This window comes from Periplaneta americana, chromosome 6, assembly GCF_040183065.1.
Source record: "Periplaneta americana isolate PAMFEO1 chromosome 6, P.americana_PAMFEO1_priV1, whole genome shotgun sequence".
Lineage (NCBI taxonomy): Eukaryota > Metazoa > Arthropoda > Insecta > Blattodea > Blattidae > Periplaneta > Periplaneta americana.
The window spans coordinates 156,919,921-156,937,765 of NC_091122.1; the positions used below are offsets into that span (position 1 = coordinate 156,919,921).

Genomic DNA, 17,845 nt, shown 5'->3' on the forward strand with positions numbered 1-17,845 from the left:
TGAGATGGTTTTGAAACCAAATAATCGTGTTAACAACATCCTCATCGCCATGAGCAAGAATCATTCTTATAGGCTGTCCTGTATCCAAGTAGAAACGACTAAATCTGTCTGCATCTTAAAATCGTGCTTGGAGTCTCGTATTAAAATAACACAATGATTTTTATAGACCCAAATCCGAAAGTGCTGTCGAACTTATACAGAATGACTTACGAAGTTCTGCCCCGGTTTATGGAGGTGATTCCAGAGGTTATTTGGAACAAAAAATGTAAGTACATTACTGGGATTACATTCATAATTACGAAGATACGATAATTTGAAAACGGCAGAAAAAATGTTTATTTCAGGATTTCGTTAACAAAAATGCAAAAAAATAATAAAATACAAACAATTAATTGTTTATGTACCACTCTCTTTCATTTAGAGTGGATTTAAATCACATTTTCGAAAATGCCTCCCTGAATTTGAAGGCAACGGTCCGCACTGGTGTGAACCGCACGTGTAGCATTTCGCAGCTTCACACGTTTCTTCCTTATTGACACCGCGGCATTCAGAATGAGCTGAAGCAACTCTTCGCGTGTTTGTACCTTAACCTGATACACGATGCCTTTCATTTACCTCCAGATGCACATGCACGCAGTTATGGCGACAAACATGCCTAGCGCTCCATTCACAATGACGCGTCTCGAAAATGTGTTGTAACTCCATTAGTACAACAATCACCATCGCTAGGAGTCACATAATGGTCGGAGATGACTATTTCTTGGATTTTTTGGAATTATAATCACAGTCGGAAACAGTGGCAAACCTGACACAGCGACAAAATCACAGGTCTTAAATCACACCCCACCACTAGTCCAACTTGGACGGGAAATAACAATGCAATAATATGATCGTTTTCTAAGGTAATTTTATAAGGATCTCAGTTCAAATGTTGGTCACGAATTCTAATCTGTCAACAGAACCAGAGAATTGGTTTGTGAAGGATTTAGTGAGGTATTAATGTCATCAAACATTCCCCTAAAGAATACAGAAAGTTCAAAACTCTACGTTTCTTTTGGAAAACTATTGCAAAAAGGATATTCTTTTCGAATTAATCTTAAGAAAAATATATGTGGATGTTGTTTATAACAAGCTCAGAAAAAAAAATCACACAATTTCACCCTTAAGTCAGCAATTTAGAAGATGGGAGATTCGATGAAAATTGTAGCAGAAGTACCAGGACTCAAAGGCGGAATTGTGTTAGAAAAGTCTGGGTCTATGTTGAACAAAAAAAGATGTTACAAGGTACTGAATGAAGTGAATTAAGTTCTTGAAGGTAAGACAAACATTTCCAATAAACATTAAGGGGTTAGGTACAGCTTAGAGCAGTAAAATTTTAGGAAATATTCAACATTTTTTTTTCCTCCATTACTGTATCGTGTACAATAATGAAAATTGGTATGTGTAAAACACTGTCTTTCTGCTATACAAAAAAATAATTTTATGTTTAAAAAAAATATTTATACATTTTTTTCAAAATTCAAAATTGTGACAGTTTATTGTGCAGTGATGAAGCGTTTCCCTCATAACTCATAAACTTGTTAACATTTTCACGTTCTCTCTCTTTTATTTTATTACTGAAACTCATGTTTACAATATCATGCTCTTTCAACTACATTCCTTCATAAATATTGTTTTTTTTTATCTTGTGTTAGAAGACAATACTGATATTTGACCATTTTTTTCAACGAATTTATTTTTATAAATCTACCAAAGGTACAGAAGTGTTCTTGCATCATATTGTAGATATCATGTATAAATACACATAAAAATTGCATCACAGAATGTTGGATAGTTTTTGAGTTATGAGGGAAACTCTTCATCACTGCACAGTGAAATAAGTTTTGAAAAAAAAATGTAAATAATGTTTTTTTTGATCGCAAAAATATTTTTTCATATAGCAGAACTGATTTTCCAATTCACTGCGCGCTAAAGCAAGGAGATGCACTATCACCTTTACTTTTTAACTTCGCTTTAGAATATGCCATTAGGAAAGTTCAGGATAACAGGCAGGGTTTGGAATTGAACGGGTTACATCAGCTTCTTGTCTATGCGGATGATGTGAATATGTTAGGAGAAAACCCTCAAACGATTAGGGAAAACACCGAAATTTTACTTGAAGCAAGTAAAGCGATCGGTTTGGAAGTAAATCCCGAAAAGACAAAGTATATGATTATATCTCGTGACCAGAATATTGTACGAAATGGAAATATAAAAATTGGAGATTTATCCTTCGAAGGGGTGGAAAAATTAAAATATCTTGGAGCAACAGTAACAAATATAAATGACACTCGGGAGGAAATTAAACGCAGAATAAATATGGGAAATGCGTGTTATTATTCGGTTGAGAAGCTTTTATCATCTAGTCTGCTGTCAAAAAATCTGAAAGTTAGAATTTATAAAACAGTTATATTACCGGTTGTTCTGTATGGTTGTGAAACTTGGACTCTCACTCAGAGAGGAATATAGGTTAAGGGTGTTTGAGAATAAGGTGCTTAGGAAAATATTTGGGGTTAAGCGGGATGAAGTTACAGGAGAATGGAGAAAGTTACACAACGCAGAACTGCACGCATTGTATTCTTCACCTGACATAATTAGGAACATTAAATCCAGACGTTTGAGATGGGCAGGACATGTAGCACGTATGGGAGAATCCAGAAATGTATAGAGAGTGTTAGTTGGGAGACCGGAGGGAAAAGATCTTTGGGGAGGCCGAGACGTAGATGGAAGGATAATATTAAAATGGATTTGAGGCAGGTGGGATATGATGATAGAGATTGGATTAATCTTGCACAGGACAGGGACCGATGGCGGGCTTATGTGAGGGCGGCAATGAACCTTCGGGTTCCTTAAAAGCCATTTGTAAGTAAGTAAGCAGGACTACAGTGTTTTATACATATTAATTTTCATCATTGTACAAGATACAGTAATGGAGGAAAATAATGTTGAATATTTCCAAAAAAAAAAATTACATGCTGTAAGTTGTACCTAACCTCTTAAACTAATGTAGCAACCTACAAATATGTAATCATTTCTAGGGGTAGTGTTCTGGTCCAGGGCGAACGGAGATAATTAGCACTCAAATTTGTATAAAACATCATTAACAGAATTTGAAGTAATTTCAATGATCCTTGGATTTTTCACAGTAACGTGACGCTTGAAAATGCAAGTGTTTTTTTTTTTTTTTTCAAAACTTTACATTTTAAGTTGTTTCCGTTTTGAACTGGTCCGTCGTTTTGTATATTTTTCATATTTTGACATTTTATTTTTCCATATTTGACAAATATTTCACCGTATTTTTACTCACTCCAATTATGACTTTTATTTAACGTTCCTTTTTAAACTACAAACAGCAGTTTACTGGCGACGAGACGATGCGATAATTATGAAGTAGGTAATGGAAATAACGTGCAAACCGAAGTACTCTAAATCAGCAGTATTACAACCACAGGGAAAAACCAAGTATTGAGAGGTATAGATAAAATCCTGGCCCTTTTGGTGAGAAGCCAGGAATAGACTTGATCTCTCGGCAGGTTACTGGAAGTCCTTGGTTCCATCCCAACTCCAGGCAATCTCAGATAATTTATTGATCCTTTCTATTCTCAAAATATATTTGGGTGTATACGATGCCAGACTTCTGAAGCTCCTATCGTTCATTGATACCTCCCATGTAAACCCAGCAGCAGCTCTGCTATTACGAGTATCATTATTAGATCAATCAGAGCGGCTGTGAAACAGGATATCTCCCACCGTATAGATCTCCTTTGCCGTTCCCTTCTCATCATTTACTATCATCGTCATTACCATCGTATCACTAGAGATCTGAATAGTGTGTGATGTTCAAAGGGAGGAATCGAGTGATAAAGCGAAAATATGACGACATAAATAAAGAATGAAAAACTCTTACGAGAGAGGTCTGAAAGAGAAGTAGTGTGCCAAAGAACATCAGCACAGATGGTAGTGGTGCTAACTGTGGCAATAGTCGTGCTGACGAGAAGCGATTCTGGCGGTAGTAACTGTAGCACTGGTAGTAGAACGACCCTGGTATTATTACTCGTGTTAGTGGTGAGTTGTGGTGCTGGTAGTGATAGGCAATAGTCGATAGTGCTACCGATAGTTATGACTTCAACTATCAACTATCGATGGTAAAATTGTTTCCAATACTATCGAATATATATGCACAAAGTTATCAAGGGTTATATATCTATAATAATAATAAATCTGTAGCCAAAATTTTTCTGGTAATTTTAGATTTTCCAAAAATAATTGGTCCTAACATATATAATTAACCGCCCTGAAACCGAAAATAGCTTTTTTGAAATTTTTGTTTGTATGTTTGTCTGAATGTTTGTTACCTTTTCACGCGATTTATATGAAAATTGGAATATAAAATTAAGTTCGTTGTAACTTAGAATTTAGGCTATACGTCATTCAACATATTTTATTTAATGGGGGTTATAAGGGGGGCCTGAATTAAATAAATCGAAATATCTCCCTCATTATTAATTTTCATGAAAAATATTACATAACAAAAGTTTCTTTAAAAATAATTTCCGATAAGTTTTATTCTATGCAAAATTTTGATAGAACTGATATTTAATGAGATAAATGAGTTTCAAAATTACAATAACAACGCCATCTAAGGTGGTGTAATGAAATAAAAAACAGATGACTTCGTCTATAAGGGGGCTTGGACAACAATCGAAAGCTATGAAACATAACCAACAGAGAATGTTTCTGTGTTTGTATGAAGTAATATCGGGAGCTAAATTAACAGATTTGTATAATTAATTATTATTTCACCATTGGAAAGTGTAGTTTCTCTAGATGGACATAATGCTATAATGTTATTACAGTACCTTCTGAGTGAATTGAGGACAGGTAAGATTAAAATAGCTTCTTAAGCACAGAAAACTTGATAGGCTATTCTGTACATTCGTTTCCTGTATTTCCTAAAATAATTTTTATGGCCAAATGAGTGGTCTCTGAATCAAAATGATCGCATTTTAATTTTTTTAATACAATTTAAATTAACATAATAAATGATTTATCATTCTATCAAATACGAATGTTCCCTGGATCAAATGTCCTGTTTTAATTATGTAATTACTTTATATTTATTTCTGACGGGTGCAGCGGAGCGCACGGGTACGGCTAGTTTATTAATAAAATTAGTGACTTGCGTTTCTCAAAATTATTTAAGATGTGCCTACTTTTCGTTCTTTCAGACGATAATTCGGTATGCCTTAATTTTCTGGGGAAATGGTAGCAAAATTGGGAGTGTCTTGGTTTTGCAAAAGAAAGCCATTAGAATTCTATGTCAATCAAACTATCTTGAACATTGTCGACCTCTTTTCAAACATCACAGATATTAACTCTGCAGTGCCTGGGAAAAGTGACATAAGTCAGTTTTCACAAACCATTTTTGATAATTTATTGACGACTTACACTGGTTTATGTCGATTTGATTTATATATATATATATATATATATATATATATATATATATATATATATATATATATATATGACCTAGTTCTTTACACTCGAAAAAATACAATTACTTATTAGTAGTCAATATACATGATCATGGAATTATAAATAGTGAACAAATTAATATTCCATACTGTAAATTACATAAAACTAGTACAAATTTTTCTGTCATGGAGATGAAATTATATAATAAGCTTCCCAGTCAATATTATAAGTTACCAACCAATAGTTTCAAAACTAGATTTTATAATTGGCTTTTAATTCATCCTTTCTATTCTGTAGATGAGTTTCTTTACGTAAATACATATGAAATTATTTTTTTAATAAATAAAGTTATTTACATTTAGTTACAAATAATACATTAAGAGTGAAGTGTTTTCATTAATTTTTTAGAGTTTCAAAATGTTTTGTGTTTTCATTCTAATTAAACTTTACTGTTTTCAATTATATGTGCATTTTCAAATGTATATTTTTTTTCCTTTTTGCATTTGTGACGAAGCCTATCACTGTATATTTAATGGCTTAATAAATTGAATTGAATTGGTAGTTCTGGCGATTATTGAGAGTATTGAGAAAATGGAAGGGCACCCATAATACTTTAAGGGTTTCAAACTGGAGTTGGGTCACTGGCTAAGAAAAAACTGTCTACTGAAGGATGCACTGGAAGGAATGGTGAACGGGAGAAGAGTTCGGGGTAGGAGAAGATATCAGATGATAGACGACATTAAGATATATGGATCATATGAGGATACAGAGAGGAAGGCAGAAAATAGGAGAGATTGGAGAAAGCTGGGTTTGCAGTGAAAGATCCGTCCTTGGGCAGAACACTGAATGAATGAATGAATGAATGAAAAAATATATTCAGTTTATAACCAATTACTGTACCAGGAAGTGAACAAACACCTATGTGAATCTTGCAGTGTATTTTGTACATGGCACATCACATTAAACCCGCAATTCTTTTAAAGAACACTTTCATTTTTGCTTAAATGACTATTGGAACTTCTGCTGATTGGTATAAATATTTGAACAGTATTATTATTCTTCTACATCTTGCGGTGTCGTTATTTCTATATCTCTGGAATATACAGCAGAGTGATTGCTACAGGCAATTGTTAGAAGGGATATTGAAACATACCAACATTATACATAGATCGTGAAGGAATACAATTTATTATGTCTACTTGAGTCAAATTTTGAAGTAGAATGTTTCTCTTCATTGTTGTTTTTTCCATTCAAAGAAAGAAATTCCATAATAATATAATTTCGTACCACTGTCCCTGAACTAATATGTGTCTTGTAGATTATATTTCCACATTACATCATTTACAGTAAAATTTTTCTTCATTTCTTGATATAGGATTATCAGTAAACCTTGAAGTATTGGACTCAACTTCGTGTGATTGGAAGACTTAAATTCTGCCATGTTAAAAACCACTCACTAAACTGCACAACTCCATTGCGAACGTTAGCACACAATGAAATTGCTTCTCTTCTATGCATACTCCTATAGCTTTAACGTGGTTACGAAAGTCATCCATCCACATTTGCGGATATACTTTTGTGTTGTTTATGTGAACAGAATATAGTATACACAGAAGACAACTAGGGTAATAGACTCGCCGTGATCTATATGCGTGGCTGCACGTAACCTGAAAACTATATTTTGGTACGAACTTCCTAGACATAGTTATTAGTGTTGGTGTTGGAAGGTGGTGTGGAAGTGTTAGTAGTAATGGTGCTGATAGATAGGGATGTTGAATTGATATTGTTGTGTCAGTAGTATAACCAAAGCCACCGTTTCTGATGTGTGAAGTAAGTAATGGGAACGTTGAGTGCGAGTATCTTATTTTTGCCGCAGTCTGTAGGCGGAAAAGCTGACTGCTGTGATTGGCAGATTGCTGACGTGATTTCTGTTTAGGAGGTGGTACCACTCTCAGCCGAAGTGGCAACAGATGCCACTGACTGGGCAATGTACTCAAGGACACATATCAGAAACGCAAAGTGCGAGTACCTTGCCTTTTTGCAGTCAGTGGGCAGTAAGACGGACAACTGTGATTGGCAGACTGCTGACGTGACGTGAATTTGAGTGGTACCGTTCTCAGCTGCACTGGCAACAAGTGCACACTGGCTGGAATTTTTACTCAAGGACACGCGCCAGAAACGATGGCGCTGGCTGTAATACCGCCGATGCTGCAATCTCTCGGAGTTGGGCCCAAAGTGTTATATCACAGTAACGTCGATAACGCCTGGATCCTTTGCCACGTACATCGTCTGGATACTTGACAGGGACTACACTGGAGCAAAATATAGGAACATTGAAGCAGTCGAGATGTGTATAGTAAGGTGGAACACAATGGAGGTTAGATTCGTCATTAATACTTGCCCACACACGAGGGATGATGTTCATTAAAAGTTTTTTTTTTTACTCTAACAGTAAACAAGTAGACGGGTAACAATAGCAGCTATTCAGAAAGTCTGTCAGTCTGGTCGGATCTTGGTTGCTAAGCAGCTGTTGCCATCGTCGTCCCACTCACCGACACTCAAAATCGATTGAGAGCAGCATCATCCGACTTTGCTGCGACTTGTTACACTCAATCGCCCACCAGTACAGTGTCCGCTTAACAGTCGCGTTGTAACAGCAATTTCTGGTCCCTGTATTTGTATCGGACAATCTAGTCCAGCCATCGTCAACTGGCCTGCATACTAGTTCGGAGCGTCGAGACGCTGGCTGAGGAGGCAGTAGTGTGCAGTGTGTCGAGCCAAGCCAACGCATCCCATCACAGAAGCCAACTTTCTGACCATAATTTACAATGCCTTCTTCGATTGTGTTCTACACGAGCATTGACACCTAACATAAACCAGTTATTGAGGGGAAAAACGAATTAAAAATCCAAGAAAACCAATGCTAATGATCGGCGAAAATAATTTTTATCATTTGTTATTTACATTGTAATAAAATAAGTTAGGCCTACTTCAGTCTTGTAACAGAAACGACAATATGTTTCATATGTTATACAAAATAACAAATAATTGGTTTTGTGATATATAGTCAGATAAAAAATGGATAATTAATTTTATTTTATTGACGACACTTGAACAAAGGAATAGGATGACACGATTTAAATATTGCTAATGGATTCGATTTGTTTAATATTTTGTAACAGTGAAAATGCATTATAGGTCTGTAAGTTCTCAATTACTTTAATATGAAAAAAAAACTATTTGTTTTCAAAACCGCTGTAATACATAACGAAAAAGTACAACTTGCTTGTTGTCTTAAACTAAAAAGTGATTTAAAAATCCAGGAAAACCAATGCTAACGAACAGCGAAAATAAATTTTATAATTTGTTATTTACATTGTAATAAAATAATTTAAGCCTACCTTAGCCTTGTAACAGAAACGATAATTTGTTTCATATGTTATACATAATAACAAATAATTGGTTTTGTGATATATAGTGTCTGATAAAAAATGGATAATTAATTTTATTGTATTGACGACACTTGAACTAAGGAATAGGATGACATGATTTAAATATTACTAATGGATTCGATTTGTTTCATATTTCGTAATAGTAAAAATGCATTAGGTCTATAGGTCTGTAAGTTCGAAATTACTTTAATATAAAAAAAAACTATTTACTTTCAAAACCGATACAATACATAACGGCAAAAAACATTTTGTTTTTTGTCTTAAACTGAAAAGTGGTTTACTTATTACACAGTTCCTGTTAAAATAAATTAAGTACATGCTTCTTCCGTGTTTATTGTAATTATTAAATACATTAAAAGGGTTGAACAAGTGAACGGACGCCACTGCCATCACCCGATTCCTTCCCCCCACCTCCTGCTGCACAGTTGATGTCTAAGGGGTAGAAATGAGCAGCGAGCAAACTGTGCCTGCACCATAGTGCATTGAAGTGACGACTCCTGATCTAGTCTATAATACAAAATCAAACCCTGAAACACAAAGTCCAGAGTTGTAATAATCCATTCTTCCTCAACTTCGCCAGTCATCCATTCTTCCTCTACCTACTTTCTCATTGATACAGTAATTTTGCTCTAGGATGATCCATATCTCTATTTCCTATAGGCTCGACTTACGTGCTATAATCTGTTGCAATAATACATTCTGGTCCTTGGTACAATCTCAATTCTGGTTTGTTTTAATTATGTTACTTAATTACGTCATTATAGCGATATTTTTGTTCTTATCAGAATTAGTGATGTGCAGAATCGAATAATTTTAAGGATCGAATAATCAGTTTTCGAGTAATTTTAAGAATTAAGTAATCTGTTCTCGAATAATATTAAGAATCGAATAAAAGTTCTCGAATAATATTAAGAATCGAATAAAAGTTGTGCAAGGACAGTAGTTCACCTTTTTTTACTATTCTAATCACATGCTGTAGCTATCTGCAACTTCCGATAAAGATTTTATATTCTTGCGTTCCGTAATTAGACGAGAGGAAGAGAGAGGTGAGACAGAGACAGAGACAGATCTGGAGCAAATCTTTATTGCACGGAACTACGTCATGTTTGTTGGAGAAGTTATACGAATGTATACGATTGATGAGCAATCGGTGTTCTCGAGAACTTAGTTCTCTATACTGTTTCATTCTGTTCTCATTCTTCATTTCTCGCAGCATCTATCATCCGAGAAAATTATTCAAATACTTGTTCACGATTCGAGATAGATCTCGAGAACTTACAAGAATCGAATAATTCGTATATATTTTTATTCGAATACTGCCATCACTAATTAGAATCATTTCTTACCAAGAATTTCAAATCCGCTCTTTTTAATTTTCCTGACGTAGAATAAGTCTTTCTCCGCACCAAGTACGGGCATACGTTACGGGATCCGTGGTAAAACAAATCGCCGAAATTTTAAATGCTGAATGTAACAAAACTATTAGCCACAGCCGAATGCTAATGTTATTAATAGTTAGGCCATGAACCAATGAAGCACACAGTGGCGGTGTATTCCTCATACAACATAGAATTTTTTTTATATTTTCTCTTTCCGTAGTCCAGTCTTTGTACTCGTATGTTAATAATGGAGATAATAATCTTTTACAAAATATTAGCTGAATCAACTTACGGTATGTATTTCTTTTGGGTTTGAGCTGCGTTTGCACGTGAACTACTGTTTTAATTTAAAAAACATACAATTCTAATGTTTCCCGTAGAAGTTTTTTTTTAATAACACCATTTGATCATCGCGTACTGGATAAGGAATCGCGACCCTATGTTGTCTGACCAAAATAAATTTTCTTTGCTTTCTCAACTACCCTTCCTAGTGTGTGCACTATATTCTCAAACACACTGTATACAAGGTGTTAAAAAAAAGTATCCAATATTTTAGGAGGTGCTAGTATGCATCAAAACAAGAAAATAATGTTTAATAAACATGGGTCCTACAACACATACTTTCTGAGATCTGAACACTTGTTAATAGGAGGTGCCCAATGTGACGTCCATTCATGGCAATGCATTCCTCTGCCCCTCGGCGTAAGGAATCACGCTCTCTTTGAAATTTGTTTTAATACGTTAATAAGAAAGTCCTGATAACGATCCCCAGTTAATCTCTGTGGTAGCACGTATGGCCCTATTAATCTATCACCAAGAACGCCTGCCCATAAATTAATTGAGAATCGGTGTTGATGCCTTGTTTCTTCAACTGCATGGGGATTTTCATCAGCCTACACATGCTGATTACGAAAATTCACAACACCATCTGTGCTGAACTCCGCTCATATCCGCAACCAGACTTGTTTTCAGTATTCCTTGAGACGTATCAGTATTCCATGCCAGGGGTGTCAACTACGGTATGATTATCTGGTAGTCTGCTGTATTGTAGGGCAGAGAAATGCATTGCCATGAATGGACGTCACAATGAGCACCTCCTACGAACAAGTGTTCAGATATCAGAAAGTATGTGTTGTAGGACTCATGTTTATTAGACATTATTTTCTTGTTTTGATGCATACTATCACCTTCTAAAATATTGGATAGTTTTTTAAAAACCCTGTATATTTATATTTTCATTAGCATATATGCACTTAGATCTACAACTTCACACCTTTTCGTTTTTTATGTCTAAAAACAACACTTACCAACTAAAACAACAACAAAAATATAGTTTTGATGATGACGCCATTGAAAGATGGTTCAGGTGATCCAATCTTGGTGTAATGGAGTTTCGCCCATACCTGAGATTCTAGCCTGTGAGATTTATAAACAATACGTCACAAGTTAGGGTCTCAGGGAACGGGAAAAATTCGGCATCTTCTTATGTGGCAATCACGAACCTGAAAACAGAACAGTTTGCACATAACGTGAAAACATTTGCTTTCAAGCCCACAACAATCAACTTGAAGCAAGCCTCTTTGTGAAGCAGCAAATACCAGGCCTTTTAGATGGCCGAATAGCCAAAAATCACAATATGTGAGATCGGGTGATATTGCCGGCCACGAACAGGCCCATTCCTCTCAATCCATCGCCCTGGAAATTTCATGTGCAAATGTTTGGTTCATGTGCAGCATACAAACGGGCAGCAGCACATGAATTCAATCGTTATTCCCCAAAATATGACTCATCTCAGTACGTTCCCCGTTAGAATTCTGATCGTCTCTAATTTTGAGGAACTCTGTAACTATCTTTGTAACAGATTACTTAGAATTATATATTATTTTGTTCAGTTACGAAATTACAAGTAGATGTACTACGTACAGTTTACCTTGTTTATTTCAGTCTTTAAACTAATATGGAATATTACGATTGGGGGTAGTATTTTTAATACTAATCTCAATCCACTACATTTATTACACAGAAGAATAATTACAATATGTCTAAAAACCTATTGATTATTCTACAGAAAAATTGATTTTAGAATTAAAGTCTTAAAAATACATCAAATTTATATTTATTTTACTTGGTTATTTAACGACACTGTATCAACTACGAGGTTACTTAGCGTCGATGAGATTGGTGATAGCGAGATGGTATGTGGCGAGATGAGGCCGAAGTTTCGCCATAGACTACCTGACATTTGCTTTACGGTTGGGAAAAACCTCTGAAAAAAGGCAACCAGGTAATTAGCCCAAGCGGGGATCTCAAATTTATATCAATGTATTATTAATTTTATAGATAAAAATCACACATATTTCAGATCATATACTCACAGACACAAAAGCAAAGGCATGGATACAATACGTTTGTTTGAACCTATATGCTTAACGAGCACTGCTTTTTATCAAAGTAGTAATATCGGCCCTAGAATTTATAACAAATTAATAAAGGAATACCCACATCTACACTCCTACAGTTTCAGATTTAGGAATATATGCAAACAATTTGTTGTGAGTAAATATTAATTTTTAGATGTTATTTTATTGTAATTTATGAATGTACTTTATTATGTATCAAATTCTCCTCTGAGCACGAGATCACTCTCTTTCACTGAAGTGCTAGAATTTTGTATTATATTTTTCTGGCAATAAGCATTATTGTTATTATTATTATTATTATTATTATTATTATTATTATTAATTAGAAAAACATCTCACGAAAGAATAATATAAAATGGCGATAATAACAACAATAATAATAATAATAATAATAATAATAATAATAATAATAATAATAATAATATAACCATAGACTACTAAATTGCTGGACTAATGTAAATTACGGATATATTATTTATGTAGAAAGAGCGATTTAACTCCAATGCAGCACTCTTGTTGTGACGGTGTAGGGAACAAAGACGTTATACTAGTAGGGAATTGGTGACCCAACGGTCGCATATTAGCACCACTACTGACGTGCGTTCAAAGTGCTACTAATACACATTCACATTGCCACTAACATGCCACTAAAAGTGGCTTCGTCTGAAGGAACACTTAGACTTTACAATTTTATTAGCTGCTTTTTCTTTTGCTAAAGCACTTCCTTAGAATCTGTGTAGCGAAATAAATTAATGGGATTGCATTGCCGGTACCCAAATAATAAATAATAGCAATTATAATATAGGCTTATAATACTGATTTATTATTATTATTGGCGGCCGGGTAGCTCAGTTGGTAGAGCAGCTGGCTATGGACTGGAAGGTCCGGGGTTCGATCCCAGGTGGTGACAGGATTTTTTCTCGTTGCCAAACTTCTCGTTTCTCGGTTCTCGTTATTATTATTATTATTATTATTATTAAATAGACGTTTAGACAATTTATTAGTTCTTGTAACTTTTGTTTATTTACAGGTGTATAACCACGGCACGTATTTAAGGTATAGTCTTACAATAACGGGACACCCTGTAGAATATTACAAAATAAGTTAAAATATTATGACAAATGGTACACAAAATCACTAGGAACTAGAAATCTTTACTCTAAAAGATTGTCTATACAGAGGTAGCACGTTTTACGAACAAAAAGCACATTTAAGAGCCTGGAAGATTAGACTGCACGCAGAAAATGGTAATGCTCTTCGCCTTTTAAGACCTTAATTGAATTAGCCGTTAACAGTTCGTTGGATAGATTGCCATTTAAACTAAAACCATCTCATTTTTGTAATGCATAAAAGGACTCCGAGTTATACTAATATACCTAAGGGACTTTGTGCCACTCATTGTTCTCTATTACTCGAACAAATATTTGCACTTGTTTTCCCTAGCAAAAACTATATTGTTGCGAAATAACACATTAGTAATCAGATGATATAGGTACTGTGGTAGGTGGAAAATAAAATAAAAGCCATGGATAAAATATATATAATAACACGCGAAACAGCGCTATCAGGATGCATGTCCAAAGAAAGAAGTTACCATGTTATTCAGTGACCATTCAAGCCAGTATAATTAGAGTGAATAACTGCTAAGCTATTTTTAAAAGTGTTTATTGTCAGCTGCCCCTAACACTTCGTGACAAGGAATTTCATTGTCGCGAGGTGAAGACTGTAAAAGATGAGGAGTAACAAGGTGTTCTATGAAAAGGTATACTTAGCGTGCCACAGATAAGTGATCTGGAATTTACATCGTGGTTAGAGTATAGATAAGAGAAACGAGACGAAAGGTAATTTGGTGTTGAGGTGTTCAGAATTCGAAAGAGTAAAGACAAAAAGTGTAAAGTTCTGCGTTCTTTGAGTCGGAGCCAAGAAAGACTTTACGGAGGACGGTGATATGTGATCGTATCACCGGATGTTGCACACGTATTTGACGCACATATTCTGAATTGGCTGTATTTCTAAGTTAGCTAAAATTATTGTGTGAAAATGTGTAAAATAGGCGTATAGAAACTTACCTGAACGAATATTGGATAATATTTCAGTTAATTATATTACACAAATCTGTAACACTTTACTAATACACACACTGTATCAAGTAATATTCAATAAAATTGACTTGGTAATCCACACACCATAAAGCATAACCAAACACTGACCACAGAGCTGCAGATATCCATGTCTATTATAGTCACACTTCTAAGTACTATTGACTAGAATCGAAGCCAGTAACGCTGGATATAATATAACGCGTTCAATGAAGGAAAACGTGGATAGAAAAGTGTTTTCTCCCTCCTCTATAGCATCCCTCAAAGGAAGCGTCCACACACACCCCTTCCACTGGACTGATTTTGCAAAGGCCCCAGGGGATGAGTGCGGTGACCGGGCATCGAACACAGAGCCGTCTTGTAGGTTGCAACGTACCCCTCTCTCAACCCTCCGTTGACATAAAACTACTTTCCGTATTCAGTAACTCGCATGAAAGCTACAAATTTAAAAAATGTAATGTGCTTTGTATGTATGAAGCACCTCCCCTGGCATCAAACTCCTTGCTGGTCTTGATTCAGTATCAGTAAAAATTACAAATGTTGAAAAATGCGGTGCTCTGTCACCCCATATCCAGTATAATCCCCTGACTCGGTGCAAAGAGGTTACTTGTTGGTTATTCATTAACATAAAAATCACAAATTCAATACTCAACCTCATTCCAGAAACCGGTGCTTCTCTATTCAAAAGCTCTCCCCTTCTGCAATTAAATAAAAAAGTACAAATTATTTAAAACGTACGCATACAAAAGATTTTAGAGTAATATTTATTTATTCGTGTTTTATAGCACTCAGGCACCCAATCTCAAATCAAAAGACGTTGCGATAAACGTCTGTAGAAAAATTTCTTCGCGAACCAGTTCAACGGACTCTTTGCCGAAGTGGTTTAAAAAATTGAAGCAACTTACGGACCCCCCCATTCTGGGAATCAGGGCAGCGTACATAACTTTTTTGTATTTTTCATAAAATTCAACTAGAATAACACCGGGCCCCTTTCTAACGTTCCTAATTCAATATCGACCGTTGCAACGGTTTCCTGCAGATGTTCGATAACGCATTGCACATGCCGTCTGAAGAAAAATGTGTTTTTCTTAAAATCGCGAAGGTGTATTATAATATTGTGGAAAAGAGTCTTATAAACGGTTGGCATACCGTCTTAGCTGTAAGAATTATAAATATCTCTGCACCAATCAAATATCAAGAAAGTGTTCTAATATTTACGCATCATAGAATTCATTAAATTTATAATTTCGATAAACAATAAATACCAACGATGTAAGAGTAATGGAACGGAGAAAAATTATCTCCGGCGCCGGAATTTGAACCCGGGTTTTCAGCTCTACGTGCTGATGCTTTATCCACTAAGCCACACCGGATACCACCCCGGCGTCGGACAGAATCGTAACAGATTAAGCTCCAGATTAAGCTTCGATACATTAAAATAATATATATGATATGCGTAAATCACTTCGTGATTTAAGACGGCGCTTATTCCGTCTGATCCCGGCCAACTAGTCACTCATAACGAGTGCACCTCAGCACATGTGTGGACTTCGGTCCTACGTTCATAGACATCTATGACGTAGTGCAGAGGGCGGCCACTAGAGGGAACCCAAGAGATGGAGCTTAATCTGAGACGATTCAGAGCGGCGTCGGGGTTGTGTCCGGCGTGGCTTAGTGGATAAAGCATCAGCACGTAGAGCTGTAAACCCGGGTTCAAATCCCGGCGCCGGAGAGAATTTTTCTCCGTTCCAATACTCTTACATCGTATGATGACGCAGAATATCTGCATGGAAATATCATATGTACTTCGGTACATTAAAATAATATATATAAATAAATACCAAGCTTAATAATATTTTAATAATAAATATTTATAACTCGAAGAGAACAGTACTAAAAACACTTTCTCAAAAAACATCTTCAATTACACTCCTTCAATAGTAGGTCTAGAAGGTATTCGAGAAAGAATAGTGGTGTTTCATGAGGTTTTTTTTTTCTTTTTCTTACGGAGGAGGGACCCGAAGGCTTACACTGCAGCCTGAGGCTTATTGTGCTTATCACTCGTGTTCAGTAAAAAATGATTGGGTAGCCGAACGGCCAGGCTCTTTTACAAGTACAGCACGTCACACCTGAACTTAACCCGGACTATGATATGGATGATGATTATGATGATGATGATGATATGTAAATTAATGATGGCGAAGTGAGTCCGAGGTCCACCGCCAAAAGTTACCCAGCAATTCTGCTTCAATTGGTTGAGGAAAAACCCTGGAAAGAGCCTCAAACAGATAACTTATACCAATCAGGATTTGAACTCGAGCCCGCTCGTTCCGCAGTCAGATATGCTAACCGTTACTCCAAAGCAGTGTACGTTTCATGAACTTATTATAAAGTATGTATTGTGTGTAGATCTCGGATTTTAAGCTGAATGCCTTCTTTTTTTTTTTTTTTTTTTTTTTTGTAAATGGTGAAACTAAAACTAATTTAATATCTTCACTCTTTATATAACTATAAACGTTTGTAATAGGGTTCTATGGCGCCTAAATTGCTTTGATCATTGTGATCTATTTTACGTTTTTAGAGCCTGCAATACGGTATATATATTTTATATATGTATGGTAAAGTTGCCTAATTCCGTGATACGCTTTTTTCACTGAATGTTACGGGGTTGGATATCTTGATAGTAAGTTCACCGATGTCTCAAAAGTAGGCGAAAGATGTCTGGCGTTTTGGTCGAACGGCAAAACTTTGACTGGCATTCAATTAAAAAAAAAGTATCACGGGATTAGGGGTATCACGGAATTAGGCAACTTTACCCTACTAGCTGAAAGCATCCAGCGTTGCTCTGGTTTTCTTTTTTGATTGTATCTTCAATGAAACTGGTTTTTGGACTTTTCGGAAATCTCGGAAACTCAACTGTAGAGAGCCAAAACGAATTTCTTTATTAAGCTTTACTCGCTACTGAAGACGAATCTTTA

The 17,845-nt window shown here is 35.5% G+C and overlaps 1 protein-coding gene across 22 annotated transcripts in view; it reads right to left on the reverse strand.

Annotated features, from left to right (window-relative positions):
• Positions 1-17,845, reverse strand: part of LOC138701967 (uncharacterized) — a 1,800,590-nt gene that overhangs the window by 48,472 nt on the left and 1,734,273 nt on the right. Inside the window, exon 8 of one of the 22 annotated variants that reach the window (XR_011332738.1) lies at positions 15,521-15,565. The exons of the other annotated variants lie outside the window; for them this stretch is intronic. The gene's annotated coding sequence lies outside the window, so the exon portion shown is untranslated. The remainder of the gene's footprint in view (positions 1-15,520; positions 15,566-17,845) is intronic. 22 annotated transcript variants of the gene reach the window in all.